At 36.7% G+C, this 16,663-nt stretch overlaps 1 protein-coding gene, 1 long non-coding RNA gene, 7 other non-coding genes and 6 pseudogenes across 9 annotated transcripts in view; 8 read left to right on the top strand and 7 right to left on the bottom strand.

Moving 5' to 3' along the window:
- cacna1ba (calcium channel, voltage-dependent, N type, alpha 1B subunit, a) overlaps positions 1 to 16,663 on the bottom strand; it is a 180,362-nt gene that overhangs the window by 88,957 nt on the left and 74,742 nt on the right. The window lies entirely within an intron of this gene.
- Positions 6 to 6,924, top strand: LOC109989408 (uncharacterized). The gene is made up of 3 exons (XR_002278193.3): positions 6 to 4,230; positions 4,571 to 4,687; positions 4,896 to 6,924. It is a non-coding gene; the product is annotated as an uncharacterized lncRNA (long non-coding RNA).
- Positions 353 to 559, top strand: LOC114920608 (small nucleolar RNA U3). The gene has a single exon (XR_003808912.2). It is a non-coding gene; the product is annotated as a small nucleolar RNA U3 (small nucleolar RNA).
- Positions 1,074 to 1,280, bottom strand: LOC114920600 (small nucleolar RNA U3). The gene has a single exon (XR_003808907.1). It is a non-coding gene; the product is annotated as a small nucleolar RNA U3 (small nucleolar RNA).
- Positions 7,113 to 7,309, top strand: LOC114920606 (small nucleolar RNA U3; annotated as a pseudogene).
- On the bottom strand, positions 7,917 to 8,123 carry LOC114920618 (small nucleolar RNA U3). Its single transcript, XR_003808919.1, has one exon. It is a non-coding gene; the product is annotated as a small nucleolar RNA U3 (small nucleolar RNA).
- Positions 8,744 to 8,948, top strand: LOC136178388 (small nucleolar RNA U3; annotated as a pseudogene).
- On the bottom strand, positions 10,191 to 10,397 carry LOC136178434 (small nucleolar RNA U3). The gene has a single exon (XR_010665868.1). It is a non-coding gene; the product is annotated as a small nucleolar RNA U3 (small nucleolar RNA).
- Positions 10,778 to 10,974, top strand: LOC136178415 (small nucleolar RNA U3; annotated as a pseudogene).
- On the bottom strand, positions 11,582 to 11,788 carry LOC136178372 (small nucleolar RNA U3). Its single transcript, XR_010665790.1, has one exon. It is a non-coding gene; the product is annotated as a small nucleolar RNA U3 (small nucleolar RNA).
- On the top strand, positions 12,409 to 12,613 carry LOC114920607 (small nucleolar RNA U3; annotated as a pseudogene).
- Positions 13,856 to 14,062, bottom strand: LOC114920619 (small nucleolar RNA U3). Its single transcript, XR_003808920.2, has one exon. It is a non-coding gene; the product is annotated as a small nucleolar RNA U3 (small nucleolar RNA).
- Positions 14,443 to 14,639, top strand: LOC114920605 (small nucleolar RNA U3; annotated as a pseudogene).
- LOC114920623 (small nucleolar RNA U3) lies at positions 15,247 to 15,453 on the bottom strand. The gene has a single exon (XR_003808922.2). It is a non-coding gene; the product is annotated as a small nucleolar RNA U3 (small nucleolar RNA).
- Positions 16,074 to 16,278, top strand: LOC114920599 (small nucleolar RNA U3; annotated as a pseudogene).

Below are 16,663 nucleotides of genomic sequence, written 5' to 3'. Positions count from 1 at the left end.
CTTATGTCTGGAGACGAGAACTCTTATTGATGGTCGACTCCTGACACTCTCTAACACACTCCTCCTGCAAATAGTGAGAAATGTACATTTGGTTTTAAAATGAAAAGTTGTTGCTCAATGCAGAAGGAGTGTCTTTGTGGAGCTCATTATCTGGAAAGTTTTCCTGTAAATTTACAACCAACAATAAAGAGTATACATCAACACAACAACATTTATTGAAGAATATAAAGTAAAACTGTAGGGTTATTTTAGTCACTGATTGTAGGAGTGTCTTAGTGAGTGTCAGGAGTCGACCATCAGTAAAAGTTCTCGTCTCCAGAGATAAGACTCTGAGAAACAGCCACAACAAACCAAGACTATACTTTCAGGGATCGTTTCTTTAGTTGTTGACTTGAGAAATGTGTTTCTAAAGAGTTTGGTCTCGCTGTCCATGATGAAGAGTTCAGATGTTTCTTTCAGAACAGGAAACTGGTGGGAAGACTTTGTTTCTTCTCCACTGTTGAAGATTGGTCAGAGTTTCTGGAAGACTCTCTGATGGCAGAAACATGATCTGAGTGGACTGTGTATCTTGTTAAATATAAACAATCTTATCTCTGTCTTGTCTACCACTAGTGCTAGTTCAACATACTTCTCTTATTCGTATTGACCTAATCTAACAAGAAAAAAAACAGCACAAGAAAGAGAGACTTCTCAATAAACTCCTGAAATTCACTGAGATCCTGAGCTTCACAAAGTCACTTCTTCTACAACCACTGACGACTTCAGTTCCTGGTTTGACCTCGGTACATTGACAGAAACAAAACTCAGATAATTTCTTGTGAGTTTGATCCCCAATACAATAAGACATATATATCACAAAACTACCTTTTTTTAAGGGTGGGTGAAACTTAAAAGCTATTTTGAATGAAGGAGGAGGATCTCAGTGAATTTCAGACATTTACTGAGAAGTCTCTCTTTCTTGTGCTGGTTTGTTTTGTTAGAGTAGGTCAACATGCATAAGAGAAGTATGTTGAACTAGCACTAGTGGCAGATAAGACAGACACAACATTGTTTATTTTAAACAAGATACACAGTCCACTCAGATCATGTTTCTGCCATCAGAGAGTCTTCCAGAAACTCTGAACAATCTTCAACAGTGGAGAAGAAACAAAGACTTCCCACCAGTTTCCTGCTCTGAAAGAAACATCCGAACTCTTCATCGTGGACAGCGAGACCAAACTCTTTAGAAACACATTTCTCAAGTCAACAACTAAAGAAATGATCCCTGAAAGTATAGTCTTGGTTTGTTCTGGATGTTTCTCAGAGTCTTATCTCTGGAGACGAGAACTTTTACTGATGGTCGTCTCCTGACACTCACTTAGACACTCCTCCTTCAAATAGTGACTGAAATAACATTTTAATCTTACCTTTAATTACAGCAGTACATGCTGTTCATCTAAGCATGACATCAATATTTTATTGGGTTTTTATTTTACAGGGAAAGACAGATAATGAGCTCCACAAAGACACTTCTACTGTGAATTACAAATGGACTTTTAGAAGTTAATATGAGTTTGTCACTGATTGTAGGAAGGGTGTCTTGGAGAAGCTCAGGAGTCGACCATCAGTAAGAGTTCTCGTCTCCAGACATAAGACTCTGAGAAACATCCAATTTCTCAGAGATTTTCTGATGGCGGAAACAAGATCTGAGTAGATCCAGAAATTGTTATAGATATATTAACTGCCATAATCTCTCAAAGCTTAATCAAGAATGCTAAGTACATTAGCAACATGTTGACAATTATCATACCACAAATGACTCTCATGGCATTAGGTCAACTGGTGTATCTCAGGGTCTTCATTTGCAGTTCAACAAACCAATTTGTCTCTCTGTACTTTCTTGACTCATAATACGTTTGTCATATCTGATTAAATAGAGTCTTCCGAATCATTCAAGTCGGGTATGGCTGCATCCTGGCGCTCTCTCGTCAGTGTGCTCTCGTCTCATACACTCTGGCGGCCCTGCTCCTCCAGAAATTTACAACGGCAAGTGTGCTGGGTCAAGAAGAAGTTTACGAACTTGCGCATTAATTAATATTTATACTCTATGATTAATTCAAACATTACCACCGCGCCAAAAGAGGATACTAGTGTAGATGGTGAAGAAGATGGAGTCACGCGCCCTAGGTTTACAAGAAGCCCAAATGAATGTATGACTGAAAAGACGTTCAAATGAGTCACGCAGAGGGGAGAGTTTGAGAGTGCCGTTTTTTTCAACAGCTGAACGACGCTGCTGATTGAGCTGTGTGTTTAAAACTCAAAAAGCATACATATAGAATGACGAAATTGCTTATTTTTAATTTAGTCTTGAATGTATAAGTACGACGGAGGACTACACTCAAAAAAAGCAACATGGGTGTCTGTTTAATCAACATAAGTATAAGATGTAGCTTCTAATATATTAATTCATGTTTGTGGTTAAACGTTTTTAAATCATGTAGTTTTAGCATGTCATGCAAAAATTTTAAAACTACAAGTATGCTTTATGTCAACACAACCTAATGGGTTTAGGTAGGAATCCCATCTGCAATACCTCTCCAGAGCAGAAGGTGGCAGTAAGGTGCGACAGACCCCATTCATCAGCCAATGCAGCATGCTTCTGGCAAAGAAGAGCCATTACCGGGAGTTGGGAGCGGGAGATTGACTACAGTTTCAATCTATTTCCATCCATCAACATTTAAACCATCTCGGTGGAGAAATTTCTTAATCAGTAAGTTATTTTTCCCTTTCTATTGTGTGTTATTTATTTTGTTATTTATTTATTTCAGTGTATTTATATATTTCCGACTGTCACCATTTGCACAGCTAGCTATGCCTGCTAGCTAGTTTAAGTATGAAGTTGCTTTTTAACTGAAGAAACTAAAGTGCTGTTAACTGTTAAACATCACGTGTGACAGTAGATGAGCAAGCTTGTTGGTACGTAGGTAAATTAGTGATTAAATGACAATTTGCTGTTCACTAGCCTGCAAACTATAACTCGTGGCTAAAGCAAAAGTGTTCATTTTCAGCTGAAGTGCAGGATCACGGGCGCCAGCGGGGTTTATCATTTTGTCTTCCAACCTCTGTTAGTGCTGTTTGTGCATGAGTGTGCAGTAAGATAGTCATTTATGGCAATAGTTTTTTACAAAAATTCACAAAGCGGGAAATAAATTAATAAATTAATATTTTTTTCCTGATAAACCTGCCTCAGTGTTGGGGAGGGGAGGGGGGAACTCACAGGAGAGCAAGTGTTGCCATCTTCACAGAGATGGCCCTGGGAGCATTTTTTCTGCGTTTCTTGTGGTTATTTTCTTTCTCTATCCGGAGAGGCTCCGTGTGTGTGTGTGTGTGTGTGTGTGTGTGTGTGTGTGTGTGTGTGTGTGTGTGTGTGTGTGTGTGTGTGTGTGTGTGAGAGTGTGTGTGTGTGTGTGTGTGTGTGTGTGTGAGAGTGTGTGTGTGTGTGTGAGTGTGTGTGTGACCAACCATGTGGAGACAGAAATGACATCCCATCATGTAAACAAGATAAATAACATAAAGCTATTTAGTCTGTGAAATAAAAGAACAAGGTATAGACCTGATATATGAGAGAGTTAACTTTAAATTACTGGGGTAAATTGAAAATGAAGTTAGAATTCTACAATTAGTGTAATGCAGTAAGTCTAAATAATGTTTTCCACATTATTGAAACAAGATAAATTCATCACACAGCCTGTAATTAACAGAGTTTATTTTTGAGATTGTTTTACAGCACTTAAATATAATATAATGTCATAAATCATGATCAAATGTCCTCCTGTCAACAGTCTCTACAGTCCATTATGGAGTGTTTCAGTGCATTTTCAATCTGATTGTTGCCATGGCAACAGTCTGCTCCCATAGGGTTTATATATCCTCTACACTTAGTAATTTTAGCTGTAAGTGTAAGATTTGATGGAAAAATATGTTTGTATGTGTCACTGTTTCTATTTCCCCCCATTTGATTTGGTGAAAGATGACAATTGTTTAACTAAATAGATGCTTCAGTGTCATGATTTATAAACTTGCTTCTGTGTTAAGGTAACTGCAGAATTCAAGAGGATTACAACAGTCAGTCTGGTGTCGAGGTTCTTCTCTGGGCTGGATACTAACTCTTCAGACTTTATCAGAGTGTTTGGCAAGAAAGGTGGCACTCAAGGAAGAAAGATCAGGAGCATAATGGTTCCCTTATTCCAGGTATGGTATTATAAATTATAGACTGTCCAATCTGTACAGCTTTAATACCTTCAATTTTGTTTTTAGAAAACTTGCCATTTAAAGAGAAGAAATTTGATTAGATCAACATTTTTCTCTGATAAATGACACATTATTTAATGAAAACTAAAGATTTGCACAGATTTTTAATTTGAAAAATAGGCATTTAGACTTGAAAATCTTTATGGGACACTGGGGTAACTTACCAATGCTTACATACTTTGAATTAAAAAAAAATTGTTTGTACAATGTTGTATTATGTTTGTTACATCTACTCTCATTATTTAAAACGGGGTTCCTTATTTTTTATATCTGCCACTAGCATACTTTCACTGAGACTCCTCAGACCAACATCATTGATGTCAGAAAAGAGTGTATCCTCAAAGCCGTGTGCGTGTACCTCAACGAAGAGCCCGAGAAGCTAGTGAAAGATTACATGGTATGGAATTTAGTTTTTGTCCTCCAGGCCTTACTCTGACATTTGTCATTCACTAAAAAAAGACAATGCAGTTATAGTCTTTGACTATGTAAAGTCAATGAATAATAGCTGTTTACAGTTGTCTTGTTTACATTTATTAAAAGGCACTAGTATAACATGAATGAAAATTGTCATCTTTATTTATTTTTACATTTTTTCCCCCCTACAGGACGCAGATGTTCTAACGCCAGGCTGAAATGAAGGAGATGATCTTGGAATCTATGCAATTCGAAAAGAGGGTGCAGCGCAAGAGGATAACCCAGACGATGTGGGTATCATCTTGGAGGGTGTCCAAGTTCTGGATGAAATGGGGAATGTCCCATTTTCTGTTGCGATGCTGTTCGCTCTGGTCTACGCACTCAACCTGAGCTACCCTTCAGAGCTAAGATACACCTTCGAAGTTCTGCAGAAGATCATCATGGAGCTTGATGGAAACCGACTCTCAAGAAAAGCTCAAGCACTGAAAACCCTGCTTTCACGTACGTGATCCACTGTAGAGTGACCAAAAGGTCAACTGTTGCTGTTTGAGAGAAAGGATTTTGGCTTGAAGTGTTCCTCAGAGAAACTAAAAATGAACAGAGTATTTTCAAAAGAAACTGTTTCATATAGATTTAGTTCTGCTTAGTACTGCACAACAACAAATCACAAAACACAACAACATTTGTTGTTGTGTTTTCTGATTTGCCTTTGTGATTTGCACTTCAGGGCAACCGTAGGTTTCCATATTAGATGATTGACACTTAATGGTGCACTGTTAAATGGTTTTGTACTTAAAGTCTTAGCAAAAAAGCATTTATTTTAATGGTTACCAAGTCAAGATCCATTTTCAACCGAAGCTTCTGCCTGATTTTCTTCTTAATAAATTTTATATAATGGAAACATTTTGGATGTTTAGGCTGAATGTGAGAGGTTAACAGGGGGCAGGTTCAGACAGTGGTCCCCAGTTTTGTGATTTTCTTGCTTGTCTGCTTATTTTTTTAAACAGATAGCATAATGCACAATCTGTCAGCATTTCAAAGGTTGAATCCGGTTGCTGTATTTTCACACCTGTAAGCATGTTTTCAAGATGCTGTGAAAGTCATTGTTATTGGGAATACAGTTCTATTCCAACAAATCCAGTCTGTTGTGTTGTCTTTTTCTAAACTTGACACCAACTGGTGATAAACTAAGCTGACACGTTTAGACTGCTAAATGTGAACATTCTTGAGAAAAGTGTGTTTTTCTGAATAATTACTATTTTAGAGTTTATTTTCACATGATAAAAAGGTTTTGTCTCACAGTTTAAATAATTTCTGATGATTGAACTTAAGTGTTGTTTGGTCAGCATGATTAATTAGTGTTATTGTACCACTTAAAAAATGTAGCTGTACCTACCATATCAAAATAAGTTATCCATAATCATATTATACAAGTTAATGTGACCCAAGACAATTGAGTCGGATCCTTCCTTAGTAAATATGTTGCTAAATGAAAGCATTTTAATTAGGTGTAAATTCTTTCCATCATTTTATTACGTTCACCCAACAAATGATTTCTTTGAGTGTAGGGACATGTCACATTTTTCTTTTTTAATTTTGAGATTGAAGTCGTAAATTTACAATTTTGATCTTGAAATTTTAAAAAAATTATATTTTTTTAACATGGCCCTAATCCTCCATCATAGCCTATATAAGCACCTAGTATGTTTGTAATATATCACACGTACACTACATATATTTTTATTTCCGGAGCTTTATGTTGAGAATTAGAAGCTCAGGGGGCTCGGCTTCATGCATCCAGGCGAGAGCTCACAGAGGAGAGCACGCAGACGAGAGAGCGCCAGGATGCAGCCATACAGTCTTGAATCATTCACAGAAACAACACAATGAGAAACACTGTTGAGTGTAGAAAAAGAAGGTGTCAGTCAACCCCCGACCACACACACAAGATGGTGTCTATTCTGGACACAAAATTAAAAAAACAGCTGTTTTATATTCCAGCGTTAATGACTGGGTTTGAATTGTGAATCAATTTAAACCTATGTCAAATAAAAGTTGGTTCATGGTACTTGAGCTGGACAAACAAACCTTACAATAAATTTCTTGACTTAGACACTCCTACAATCAGTGACTAAAATAACTCAACAGTTTTACTTTATATTCTTCAATAAATGTTGTTGTGTTGATGTATACTCTTTATTGTGGGTTGTAAATTTACAGGAAAACTTTCCAGATAATGAGCTCCACAAAGACACTCCTTCTGCATTGAGCAACAACTTTTCATTTAAAATCAAATGTACATTTCTCACTATTTGTAGGAGGAGTGTGTTAGAGAGTGTCAGGTGTTGACCATCAGTAAAAGTTCTCGTCTCCAGACATAAGACTCTGAGAAACATCCACAACAAACTCAGACTATACTTTCAGGGATCATTTCTTTAGTTGTTGACTGGAGAAATGTGTTTTTAAAGAGTTTGGTCTCGCTGTCCACGATGAAGAGTTCAGATGTTTCCTTCAGTGCAGGAAACTGGTGGGAAGATTTTGTTTCTTCTCCACTGTTGAAGATTGATCAGAGACTCTCTGATGGAGGAAACATGTTCTGAGTGGATCCTTAAATTGTTATAGAATTATTAATTTTTATAGTGTCTAAAAGCTTAAACAAAAATCCTGTTTGTACATTACCAACATGTTGACAATTATCACACCACAAGTAACCCCCATTGCATTAGGTCAATTGGTGTATCTTATGGTCTCTATTTGCAGTTCAACAAACCAGTTTGTCTCTTGATACTTTCCTGACTCAAGATATATTTGTCGTATCTGATTAAAAAGAGTTCTCCGAATCATTCACAGAAACAACACAATGAGAAACACTGTTGAGTGTAGAAGAAGATGGTGTCAGTCAACCCCCGACCACACACACAAGATGCTGTCTATTCTGGACACAAAATTTAAAAAACAGCTGTTTTATATTGCAGCATTAATAACTGGGTTTGAATTGTGAATACATTGAAACCCATGCCAAACAAAAGTTGGTTCAAGTCACCTTGAGCTGGACAAATAAACCTTAAAATAAATGCTTTAACCCGACTAATAAACACAAGATAGAAATAAGCCAATCATGATGCAATGCAGGACAAACACTAATTTTGAAAGGTAACTGTAAAGTAATGTTCAAGGTCAATTTATTTTATGTGACAATTTTAGGGTCCATATCCACTCAGATCATGTTTCCTCCATCAGAGAGTCTTTGACAAACTCTGAACAATCTTCAACAGTGGAGAAGAAAGAAAGTCTTCCCACCAGTTTCCTGCTCTGAAAGAAACATTTGAACTCTTCATTGTGGACAGCGAGACCAAACTCTTTAGAAACACATTTCTCAAGTCAACAACTAAAGAAATGATCCCTGAAAGTATAGTCTTGGTTTGTTCTGGATGTTTCTCAGAGTCTTATGTCTGGAGAAGAAAACTCTTACTGATGGTCGACTCCTGACACTTATTAAGACACTCCTTTTAACATTGGTGACAAACTCACATTAACTTTTAAATGTAAATTTGTTGTTCACATTAGAAGTGTCTTTTTGGAGCTCATTATCTGTTATTGCAAAGTTTTCCTGCAAATTAAAAACCCAATACAATAATGATTTACAGCAACAAACAACATTTATTGAAGGATATAAAGGTAAGACTTTGAAGTTATTTTGTTGCTTTATTTTCTTTGGCCACTGAAGAGAGATGGTACTTTAAATATTTTAAAGTGCTCAGGAGCTGAGAGAATGAATACTGTAAGTTTAGTCAGCAGTCTGAAAATGTTTACCAGGAAATATACAGCGCTGTGACTGCAGTAATTTAATTAAAAACTGACCTGATAAATCTGAAAAATTGTAGAAATCTCCGAAATGATCTCAAGGTAAGAATCGTAATCAGTTGGAGATTATGCTAATTACTTAGAGGAAGCGTGTCTAAGTGAGTGTCAGGAGTCGACCATCAATAAGAGTTCTCGTCTCCAGACATAAGACTCTGAGAAACATCCAGAACCAACCAAGACTATACTTTCAGGGATCATTTCTTTAGTTGTTGACTTGAGAAATGTGTTTCTAAAGAGTTTGGTCTCGCTGTCCACGATGAAGAGTTCAGATGTTTCTTTCAGAGCAGGAAACTGGTGGGAAGACTTTGTTTCTTCTCCACTGTTGAAGATTGATCAGAGTTTCTTAAAGACTCTGATGGAGGAAGCACGATCTGAGTGGACCCTGTAAACTTGTCAAATAAAACTTGAACATTTTCAAGCATCTTGTTGGTTTGTTGTGTAATCATTGTGGTTTTGACGTTGTTGATATGAAGTACAAAACATTTCATGTTTTTGTTGATCTTTCTAAACTTCAAAGTTGGAATGTGTTCACTTGATGACCTTTGTAGCCACACAGATTTCATTTTTAGGTTTGCAGTTGGATTTTTATGTTAAACCAAGCTTCATGTTTTAATTAGTTAAAATGTAGTATTCACCTGAATACTGATGGGCAACTCCTGAGCTTCAGAAAGTCACTTTTTCTACAACCCCTTTTAACTTATGTTTTTAGTTTGACCTCGGTACACTGAAAGAAACTAGACAGTGCTGATTTCTTGTACATTTGAAAGCTATACAATAAGACATATACCGTATTTTCCGCACTATAAGGCGCACCGGATTATAAGGCGCACCTTCAATGAATGGCCTATTTTAGAACTGTTTTCATATATAGGGCGCACCGGATTATAAGGCGCATAGAATAGAACGTGTTTACAACTGAACAAGGCTGGGAGATATTGTGAATATATAAATAGTGCATTCACAATAACTCAACGTTGTTCAAAAGTTAATGTGCATATTCACAATATCTCCCAGCCTTGTTCAGTTGTAAACACGTAAAAGAAACACAGTCTGATACCGCTAATTCAAACGTTAGTGCGTAACTCAACATTGTTCAGTTACGTATAACACGTAAAGCTCACTTTTTCAGTTCATTCCCCGTCCACGAATCCCTCGAATTCTTCTTCAGTGTCCGAATTGAACAGTTGGGCGAGTACGGCATCCAACATGCCCGGCTCCCTCTCGTCATTATCCGAGTCAGTGTCGCTGAGCGCCGTGTACAACCAGTATGGATCAACCAATTAACCAATTGATCCATATATAAGGCGCTCCGGATTATAAGGCGCACTGTCGTTTTTTGAGAAAATTAAAGGCTTTTAAGTGCGCCTTATAGTGCGGAAAATACGGTACATTACAAAAACTAAATGTTTTTAGTGTATTGAAGTCAAACAACAATATAATTAAGACTTGATTGAAGAAAAAGAATCTTAGCAAAGCTCAGGAATTGATTGGGAAGTCAAGACCCTCTTTCTTGTGCTGGTTTGTTTTGTTAAATTTAGTTAATATGCGTAAGGTGAATGTTGAACTCACACAAGTGACACACCAACAGACACAAAATGCTGTAATGTTAAAAAATTTGACAGTCCACTGAGATCATGTTTCCTGCTTCAGGGAGTCTTTGAGTAGCTCCAAACAATCTTTAATAGTCAAAAAGAAAGAAAGTCTTCCCACCAGTTTCCAACTCTGAAGGAAGCATCTGAACTCTTCATCATGGACAGCGACAACGAACTCTTTAGAAACACATTTCTCAAATCAACAACTAAAGAAATGATCTCTGAAAGTATAGTCTTGGTTTGTTCTGGATGTTTCTCAGAGTCTTATGTCTGGAGACGAGAACTTTTACTGATGGTCGACTCCTGACACTCACTTAGACACTCCTCTAAAAATAAGTGACTAAAATAACTCAACAGTTTTACTTTATATTCTTCAATAAATGTTGTTGTGTTGATGTATAATCTTTATTGTGGGTTGTAAATTTACAGGAAAACTTTCCAGATAATGAGCTCCACAAAGACACTCCTTCTACATTGAGCAACAACTTTTCATTTAAAATCAAATGTTCATTTCTCACTATTTGTAGGAGGAGTGTCTTAGTGAGTGTCAGGAGTCGACCATCAGTAAAAGTTCTCGTCTCCAGACATAAGACTCTGAGAAACATCCACAACAAACTCAGACTATACTTTCAGGGATCATTTCTTTAGTTGTTGACTGGAGAAATGTGTTTTTAAAGAGTTTGGTCTCGCTGTCCACGATGAAGAGTTCAGATGTTTCCTTCAGTGCAGGAAACTGGTGGGAAGATTTTGTTTCTTCTCCACTGTTGAAGATTGATCAGAGACTCTCTGATGGAGGAAAGATGTTCTGAGTGGATCCTTAAATTGTTATAGAATTATTAATTTTTATAGTGTCTAAAAGCTTAAACAAAAATCCTGTTTGTACATTACCAACATGTTGACAATTATCACACCACAAGTAACCCCCATTGCATTAGGTCAATTGGTGTATCTTATGGTCTCTATTTGCAGTTCAACAAACCAGTTTGTCTCTTGATACTTTCCTGACTCAAGATATATTTGTCGTATCTGATTAAAAAGAGTTCTCCGAATCATTCACAGAAACAACACAATGAGAAACACTGTTGAGTGTAGAAGAAGATGGTGTCAGTCAACCCCCGACCACACACACAAGATGCTGTCTATTCTGGACACAAAATTTAAAAAACAGCTGTTTTATATTGCAGCATTAATAACTGGGTTTGAATTGTGAATACATTGAAACCCATGCCAAACAAAAGTTGGTTCAAGTCACCTTGAGCTGGACAAATAAACCTTAAAATAAATGCTTTAACCCGACTAATAAACACAAAATAGAAATAAGCCAATCATGATGCAATGCAGGACAAACACTAATTTTGAAAGGTAACTGTAAAGTAATGTTCAAGGTCAACTTATTTTATGTGACAATTTTAGGGTCCATATCCACTCAGATCATGTTTCCTCCATCAGAGAGTCTTTGACAAACTCTGAACAATCTTCAACAGTGGAGAAGAAAGAAAGTCTTCCCACCAGTTTCCTGCTCTGAAAGAAACATTTGAACTCTTCATTGTGGACAGCGAGACCAAACTCTTTAGAAACACATTTCTCAAGTCAACAACTAAAGAAATGATCCCTGAAAGTATAGTCTTGGTTTGTTCTGGATGTTTCTCAGAGTCTTATGTCTGGAGAAGAAAACTCTTACTGATGGTCGACTCCTGACACTTATTAAGACACTCCTTTTAACATTGGTGACAAACTCACATTAACTTTTAAATGTAAATTTGTTGTTCACATTAGAAGTGTCTTTTTGGAGCTCATTATCTGTTATTGCAAAGTTTTCCTGCAAATTAAAAACCCAATACAATAATGATTTACAGCAACAAACAACATTTATTGAAGGATATAAAGGTAAGACTTTGAAGTTATTTTGTTGCTTTATTTTCTTTGGCCACTGAAGAGAGATGGTACTTTAAATATTTTAAAGTGCTCAGGAGCTGAGAGAATGAATACTGTAAGTTTAGTCAGCAGTCTGAAAATGTTTACCAGGAAATATACAGCGCTGTGACTGCAGTAATTTAATTAAAAACTGACCTGATAAATCTGAAAAATTGTAGAAATCTCCGAAATGATCTCAAGGTAAGAATCGTAATCAGTTGGAGATTATGCTAATTACTTAGAGGAAGCGTGTCTAAGTGAGTGTCAGGAGTCGACCATCAATAAGAGTTCTCGTCTCCAGACATAAGACTCTGAGAAACATCCAGAACCAACCAAGACTATACTTTCAGGGATCATTTCTTTAGTTGTTGACTTGAGAAATGTGTTTCTAAAGAGTTTGGTCTCGCTGTCCACGATGAAGAGTTCAGATGTTTCTTTCAGAGCAGGAAACTGGTGGGAAGACTTTGTTTCTTCTCCACTGTTGAAGATTGATCAGAGTTTCTTAAAGACTCTGATGGAGGAAGCACGATCTGAGTGGACCCTGTAAACTTGTCAAATAAAACTTGAACATTTTCAAGCATCTTGTTGGTTTGTTGTGTAATCATTGTGGTTTTGACGTTGTTGATATGAAGTACAAAACATTTCATGTTTTTGTTGATCTTTCTAAACTTCAAAGTTGGAATGTGTTCACTTGATGACCTTTGTAGCCACACAGATTTCATTTTTAGGTTTGCAGTTGGATTTTTATGTTAAACCAAGCTTCATGTTTTAATTAGTTAAAATGTAGTATTCACCTGAATACTGATGGGCAACTCCTGAGCTTCAGAAAGTCACTTTTTCTACAACCCCTTTTAACTTATGTTTTTAGTTTGACCTCGGTACACTGAAAGAAACTAGACAGTGCTGATTTCTTGTACATTTGAAAGCTATACAATAAGACATATACCGTATTTTCCGCACTATAAGGCGCACCGGATTATAAGGCGCACCTTCAATGAATGGCCTATTTTAGAACTGTTTTCATATATAGGGCGCACCGGATTATAAGGCGCATAGAATAGAACGTGTTTACAACTGAACAAGGCTGGGAGATATTGTGAATATATAAATAGTGCATTCACAATAACTCAACGTTGTTCAAAAGTTAATGTGCATATTCACAATATCTCCCAGCCTTGTTCAGTTGTAAACACGTAAAAGAAACACAGTCTGATACCGCTAATTCAAACGTTAGTGCGTAACTCAACATTGTTCAGTTACGTATAACACGTAAAGCTCACTTTTTCAGTTCATTCCCCGTCCACGAATCCCTCGAATTCTTCTTCAGTGTCCGAATTGAACAGTTGGGCGAGTACGGCATCCAACATGCCCGGCTCCCTCTCGTCATTATCCGAGTCAGTGTCGCTGAGCGCCGTGTACAACCAGTATGGATCAACCAATTAACCAATTGATCCATATATAAGGCGCTCCGGATTATAAGGCGCACTGTCGTTTTTTGAGAAAATTAAAGGCTTTTAAGTGCGCCTTATAGTGCGGAAAATACGGTACATTACAAAAACTAAATGTTTTTAGTGTATTGAAGTCAAACAACAATATAATTAAGACTTGATTGAAGAAAAAGAATCTTAGCAAAGCTCAGGAATTGATTGGGAAGTCAAGACCCTCTTTCTTGTGCTGGTTTGTTTTGTTAAATTTAGTTAATATGCGTAAGGTGAATGTTGAACTCACACAAGTGACACACCAACAGACACAAAATGCTGTAATGTTAAAAAATTTGACAGTCCACTGAGATCATGTTTCCTGCTTCAGGGAGTCTTTGAGTAGCTCCAAACAATCTTTAATAGTCAAAAAGAAAGAAAGTCTTCCCACCAGTTTCCAACTCTGAAGGAAGCATCTGAACTCTTCATCATGGACAGCGACAACGAACTCTTTAGAAACACATTTCTCAAATCAACAACTAAAGAAATGATCTCTGAAAGTATAGTCTTGGTTTGTTCTGGATGTTTCTCAGAGTCTTATGTCTGGAGACGAGAACTTTTACTGATGGTCGACTCCTGACACTCACTTAGACACTCCTCTAAAAATAAGTGACTAAAATAACTCAACAGTTTTACTTTATATTCTTCAATAAATGTTGTTGTGTTGATGTATAATCTTTATTGTGGGTTGTAAATTTACAGGAAAACTTTCCAGATAATGAGCTCCACAAAGACACTCCTTCTACATTGAGCAACAACTTTTCATTTAAAATCAAATGTTCATTTCTCACTATTTGTAGGAGGAGTGTCTTAGTGAGTGTCAGGAGTCGACCATCAGTAAAAGTTCTCGTCTCCAGACATAAGACTCTGAGAAACATCCACAACAAACTCAGACTATACTTTCAGGGATCATTTCTTTAGTTGTTGACTGGAGAAATGTGTTTTTAAAGAGTTTGGTCTCGCTGTCCACGATGAAGAGTTCAGATGTTTCCTTCAGTGCAGGAAACTGGTGGGAAGATTTTGTTTCTTCTCCACTGTTGAAGATTGATCAGAGACTCTCTGATGGAGGAAAGATGTTCTGAGTGGATCCTTAAATTGTTATAGAATTATTAATTTTTATAGTGTCTAAAAGCTTAAACAAAAATCCTGTTTGTACATTACCAACATGTTGACAATTATCACACCACAAGTAACCCCCATTGCATTAGGTCAATTGGTGTATCTTATGGTCTCTATTTGCAGTTCAACAAACCAGTTTGTCTCTTGATACTTTCCTGACTCAAGATATATTTGTCGTATCTGATTAAAAAGAGTTCTCCGAATCATTCACAGAAACAACACAATGAGAAACACTGTTGAGTGTAGAAGAAGATGGTGTCAGTCAACCCCCGACCACACACACAAGATGCTGTCTATTCTGGACACAAAATTTAAAAAACAGCTGTTTTATATTGCAGCATTAATAACTGGGTTTGAATTGTGAATACATTGAAACCCATGCCAAACAAAAGTTGGTTCAAGTCACCTTGAGCTGGACAAATAAACCTTAAAATAAATGCTTTAACCCGACTAATAAACACAAAATAGAAATAAGCCAATCATGATGCAATGCAGGACAAACACTAATTTTGAAAGGTAACTGTAAAGTAATGTTCAAGGTCAACTTATTTTATGTGACAATTTTAGGGTCCATATCCACTCAGATCATGTTTCCTCCATCAGAGAGTCTTTGACAAACTCTGAACAACCTTCAACAGTGGAGAAGAAAGAAAGTCTTCCCACCAGTTTCCTGCTGTGAAAGAAACATTTGAACTCTTCATCATGGACAGCGAGACCAAACTCTTTAGAAACACATTTCTCAAGTCAACAACTAAAGAAATGATCCCTGAAAGTATAGTCTTGGTTTGTTCTGGATGTTTCTCAGAGTCTTATGTCTGGAGAAGAAAACTCTTACTGATGGTCGACTCCTGACACTTATTAAGACACTCCTTTTAACATTGGTGACAAACTCACATTAACTTTTAAATGTAAATTTGTTGTTCACATTAGAAGTGTCTTTTTGGAGCTCATTATCTGTTATTGCAAAGTTTTCCTGCAAATTAAAAACCCAATACAATAATGATTTACAGCAACAAACAACATTTATTGAAGGATATAAAGGTAAGACTTTGAAGTTATTTTGTTGCTTTATTTTCTTTGGCCACTGAAGAGAGATGGTACTTTAAATATTTTAAAGTGCTCAGGAGCTGAGAGAATGAATACTGTAAGTTTAGTCAGCAGTCTGAAAATGTTTACCAGGAAATATACAGCGCTGTGACTGCAGTAATTTAATTAAAAACTGACCTGATAAATCTGAAAAATTGTAGAAATCTCCGAAATGATCTCAAGGTAAGAATCGTAATCAGTTGGAGATTATGCTAATTACTTAGAGGAAGCGTGTCTAAGTGAGTGTCAGGAGTCGACCATCAATAAGAGTTCTCGTCTCCAGACATAAGACTCTGAGAAACATCCAGAACAAACCAAGACTATACTTTCAGGGATCATTTCTTTAGTTGTTGACTTGAGAAATGTGTTTCTAAAGAGTTTGGTCTCGCTGACCACGATGAAGAGTTCAGATGTTTCTTTCAGAGCAGGAAACTGGTGGGAAGACTTTGTTTCTTCTCCACTGTTGAAGATTGCTCAGAGTTTCTTACAGACTCTGATGGAGGAAGCATGATCTGAGTGGATCCTGTAAACTTGTCAAATAAAACTTGAACATTTTCAAGCATCTTGTTGGTTTGTTGTGTAATCATCATGGTTTTGACGTTGTTAATATACAGTACAAAACATTTCATGTTTTTGTTGATCCTTGTAAACTTTAAAGTTGGAATGTGTTCACTTGATGACCTTTGTAGCCACACAGATTTCATTTTTAGGTTTGCAGTTGGATTTTTATGTTAAACCAAGCTTCATGTTTTAATTAGTTAAAATGTAGTATTCACCTGAACACTGATGGGCAACTCCTGAGCTTCAGAAAGTCACTTCTTATACAACCCCTTTTAACTTATGTTTTTAGTTTGACCTCGGTACACTGAAAGAAACTAGACAGTGCTGATTTCTTGTACATTTGAA

This window comes from Labrus bergylta, chromosome 2 (genome assembly GCF_963930695.1).
Source record: "Labrus bergylta chromosome 2, fLabBer1.1, whole genome shotgun sequence".
NCBI lineage: Eukaryota > Metazoa > Chordata > Actinopteri > Labriformes > Labridae > Labrus > Labrus bergylta.
This window is presented reverse-complemented; position numbering and strand designations above follow the sequence as displayed.